Source organism: Uloborus diversus, chromosome 1 (assembly GCF_026930045.1).
Source record: "Uloborus diversus isolate 005 chromosome 1, Udiv.v.3.1, whole genome shotgun sequence".
Taxonomy (NCBI): domain Eukaryota; kingdom Metazoa; phylum Arthropoda; class Arachnida; order Araneae; family Uloboridae; genus Uloborus; species Uloborus diversus.
In genome coordinates, this window is record NC_072731.1 from 7,035,150 (window position 1) to 7,040,310 (window position 5,161).

The window sequence follows — 5,161 nt, forward strand, 5'->3', positions numbered from 1 at the left end:
CAAAGAGACCTTAAGGTCTCGGGAATTCAGATTAGGAGGAAATTCAGCAGATCAGTAGTACCCCTTGACAATATCCACACAGTAAAGTACTAAATTGCCCTAACCAGAACACTCAGAGAAAACAGCCTCTAAAATTTTACGCACAGCTTATATACCAGTAGAGATTTTTAGCCAGCAACAGCTCCGTGTGGCTGTGTGGTCAATGAGCTGGATTCCCGTGCTGTCAATCCGGGTTCAATACCCCTGAAAGATTTTTGTTTTTCAAAACAAATTTATAAAGAGACTGTTACAGCTAATTGAAATTTGAACTGAAGATACTTTATTTTTTAATATGTAATGTAATTTTAATATAAATTAAATCAATATTAATTGAAATTTATTACAATGGCAACATAATTAAGGTCAGACTTGTTAATTTATATATAAAATTTATCAATAGAGTCATTCCACGTCAAATCAACACAATTTGGAGCAATTTTAGGACGCACCGTCACAGATCTGAATGAAACTTGGTACATCAAGAGATTTAACCTAGTTATGAATGAAAACGCTAAAAAAAAATTTTCTTTCTCCTCATTTAGCAGTTATTAATTATTGATTATTCAAATTTTTGTTAAAAAATGCTACACTTTGAGACTGTTAATCCTTGTTTTCTCAGAAACTATAAAAGATACAAGCCTGATATTGGTCTTGTTTTAAAGCTCTTTTATTCTGCTTCAATTTGATATGCAACTTAATGAAATTCAAAATTTTTTAATTTAAAATTATTTCTCAAAAACGGACAATTTTAAAATTTTGAAAAAAAATCACAAAATTACTTTGTGTTATCCTCTCACATCTCACCAAGTTTCATATTGGGATCTTAATGGGATCAGTTGATACAGGGAGGACAAGTTTCACATATCTGCCAAAATATGTGTTATTGTGCTGAACAGTTATTATTTTATGTGCAAAAAATAAATAAATAAATAAATAAATATGCTTCATACATGTTCACTTTTGTATGCAGAACTGTCTACTAGAAATGAAGTTTTTCTTAGTACGATTTGTTCCTGAAAAATTACTCGTTAATAAAAATATTAATCATCTAAATCTCATTTTATTCAGAAAAATAAATTAAAAAGAAATAAAATTTAAAAAAAGGAAAGGAAGAAAGGGAAAAAAAAGGATTTTCTCTGGGGATGTGAACTTAAAATAATCCACTACAAATTCAGATCTGAAACAGTAAGCTACCCTTTTCACCCCCTTTGCTAACAAAATGAAACAGATTGGGGGTGGCTATTGAGAATGAGATCCAATGGTTCGTTCTGCCTCACTGCTTTTTTCTCCACCTGTCACTGGTTTGGGATTGACCAATTTTTCAACATGTTTCATGTTTTTGCTTGTGGAGTTCAATCAGCAGTACCATAAAATCTCAAAAGCACCCCCTCCCTTAGTTTCAAAAGATAACTTACTAATTCCAAAAAAAAGGGGGGGGGGGGTATAATCAAATTTTGTTTTTGTAAAATTTGCCAAAATAATTGTTTATAGCAATATTAATTTTAGAGTGCACAAAATAAATAAGTAAATAAGTTACTATTAATATTAAAGAAAAGGGAGAAATGAATTAATAAAAGCCTGTCATAATTTTATGGCATGGGGGCGACAATATTTTTTTTGAAAGAAAGGATTTTGCACCTTAAGTTACCAAAACCCCTTCCAAAAATAATCAAAAGCAGTACACTCACATGAACTTCTTTTGTAACACATATGAACTGAACAAAAAGAAAAGTGCCCTTGCATCAAAAGGCATCTAGACTTTTGGAAGGAATAAAACTGAAACTATTTTTTTTTTTTTGCAAGATCCTTTTTTTTTTTTGTTTTGTTTAAGTCATAGTGTTTTCTTTTCTTCTTGTTGTCTTTTTTTAGAAAAGAAAACCAGCACATGAAGAGGGAAACTAAACCTCTAGAAATGCTTGCCAAATAGAGCATAAAATGTTCATTTTTATTTATTTATTTGGGGGGGGGGTGAAGGGATGAAGATGATCTGAAAATTTTTAGGAGAGGGGAGGGGGAGGGTATATTTGGGATTGCAAAATGATCCTTCCACAAAAAAGGGGGGGGGGGTAGAGGGATTCTTTCTAGTGTTTATAATACTTTCTTGTTCTATAATACACAATTCCTGTTGAAACTATCTTCAGTCAGCATTCAAGCCTTGTCTTCTGCTGTGCAAACTTCATTTCTATGTAAAACTTGTCCTCCCTGTATCATCTGATCCCATTAAGAAACTGGTAATATGCTAAAGGATAACACAAAGTAATTTTGTGAATTTTTTCAGCATTTTAAAATTGTCCATTTTTAAGAAATTAAAATTTTAAAATTTAATCTGATTAAAATTTAAAGTTATTATTTTTTGATTTTATCAAGTTGCACATCAAATTAAAGCACACTAAAAGAGCTTCAAAACAAGACCAATTTCAAGCTTGTATCTGTTATAGTTTCTGAGAAAATGAGATTTAACCGTCTGAAAGTGTAGCATTTCTTGATGAAAATTTGAATAATTAATATTTAATAACTTTTGAATGAGGTGAAAGAAATTTTTTTTTTAGCATTTTCATTCATAACTGGGCTAAATCTCTTCATGTACCAAGTTTCATCCAGTTCTGTGACGGTCCGTCCTAAACCATGTGATGATCTGACACGGAATGACCCAATCTAGTTTTTTATTTATTAATTACTAGCTACATTGCCCGGCTTTGCACTGTCTACCTCTAAAATAAAAGTTATGTCTAGTGACGCATGTTCAACAATCAGGCTTCAATTAGAGGGGGTGGGGGGTGGACTGTAAAATTTCGCATCAAAATAATCATTTTTAAAGAAAAAACGGCAAATCAAAAATTGCCGAATAAATTAAACGCCACCCTCTATAAATACAATTGAAATCCTAAAAAAATAGAAGATAAATCGGCAAATAATAATCAAAAGGAGAAATTTTTACCTCAAAACAAAAACAAAATTTTATTTAGTCACAGCAGAGAAAAAGTGGCAAATTTCTAAATGCTAATTTAAAATGAGATAGCACAAACGATAGTTTTCCAATATAAAAATAGTTCCATCAGAATTAATGTTTTTAAATTTTTTCCTGGTGATTTTATAGCCTTGGTTTTTTTGGGGGGGGGGGGGGGAGGAATTCGAAGAAATTAAATCAATTTCCGGGGTATTTTTATCGGGTTTTCGAATGGTGCTAAATCTTATATCTTTAAATGAGCAATTCTTGTGGGTATGTATATATATATTTATATTTCATATCTCAGAAACGGCTCTGACGATTTGGATAAAATTTTGGATTTATTTGTAATTGTGCATTCTAAGTTCATCTACGTCAGTGTTTTTTCTGTAAAAACGTGATTTTTTACAAAAAAGTTTTTTAATATAAAGTGTAATTAAGTTAAGCCTTGAAAGAAACTGAATTGACACATCAGGCAGATGATTTGCAACCATAACAATAAAAATCTGTCTCTTTTCGCTTTAAAATTTTAAACTTGCTTAGGGTTGCCAGACTTGGCTGATATTAGACACTTTGGCTAATTTCAATCATACTTGGCTAAAAACAAACTCAACAGCATTATGTAAGGCTTTTTTTTTTTTTTCCCCAGCAAAACTATTGCTTGACCGTCTTATTTTGTTTTATTTACTTATTTTCTTTTTTACTCTTCAAATAGTTTTATGTTTTTTTTTAATCATGCGTCTAAATTTTATTTCGAAAAAACATATGTCTTGAGACTGTTTATATTTTGTAGTTATAATTTGTTGGAGTGGTTTGTGGATCATCGGTTTTTATGGATAGCATGCTGTATGTAGCATTTTCTGACGTAAAGTGACCAACTACACTAAAGTACTTATTCCAAATGAAAATTTCGATTGGGATAAAATTTTGAATCGCAACTCTTTTGATAAATGACAGGAAAATTGTATAGTGGAAACAAAAATGTAATAGATAGTTTTAAGCAAAATGTTGATTTAATTGCATTCAGAATCTTCTTTGTTTGGAACTTTAGTGTTATAAGAAAGTCGCGGCACATTTTCAATCCAATTTTTCATATTTATTGCCGCCATGTTTGGTCTTAGAAACTATTTTTTTTGGCAATACTGTGCATTAAATAATTAGACGCATCTAGCTCAGAAATTCCCTTGGTGGATGTCTGTGGGAGGGTGGAGGCCTCTATATTCAGTAGTAGGCTTCTTATAGCTGAAATGATTATAATGCTGATGAAGTGTTTACATGTATATCTCTCGTTTCTCAGAAGCACATCCAACGACTGGCGAGAACCTTACTATTTCGTTAATGTGATGCTTTTCAAGTATATTTGAAAAAGTATCGAACCTTAGAAAAAAACAAGCTGACAAAAAATAATTCTTTTAAAGCCGAGCGAGGCTTGGTCGTCCAGGTATTCAAACTGATTGGACAATTATTTCGGGTAGAAACAGCCATTTTAGGGCCATAAAAAATCTGATCTGAAAATCTTTTTGATCTGATACAGGAGGGAGGGGGTTCCAGGGAAATTTTCAAAACTTGTTGTCTTAAAAATGCAATTTTAGACTTTCTTCGCTGATTTTAGGGGGGAAAAGGTACAGTGATCCCAGCGGAAATTTTTAGAGATGGAAGCCTTAAAAACACAAATAGGTGTTAGGGTAAGTGATGGAATTCGGGAACTGTCCACAATCTATTTTTTTTAATAGATTGAAATCAATTCCTACTCCCCCCTGCAAGTTTTCGAAATTTAAGTTTCAAGAATTCAATTGTAGACAATCTTAGAAGATTTTACAGAAAGACGGTTCTGGTGCTCCGCCTAAGCAATGGGGCTATTCCACTAGGACTGGGGGACTGTATAAAAAGTTAAATTTTGTAATTTTTTGACAAAAATTTTATGCATTTCAAGTCAGCGCAATTTAAAATTTTTTTCAAAATGAAACTATATGCTCATCTCTAACGGTTTAGGAATTAGCTATTGGTCCAATTTTAGGGTGGACAACCTGTATATTCTTTCTTTATGTAATGCAATTTTCAAAACAAATTTCCAAATCGTTCATTTTGAAAAAGATAAATCATCTTGACTCTTTTACTTTGTCCCACATCCCCTGTATAATCTGAGAGTTATAGTATTAAGAAATAAAAAAAAAA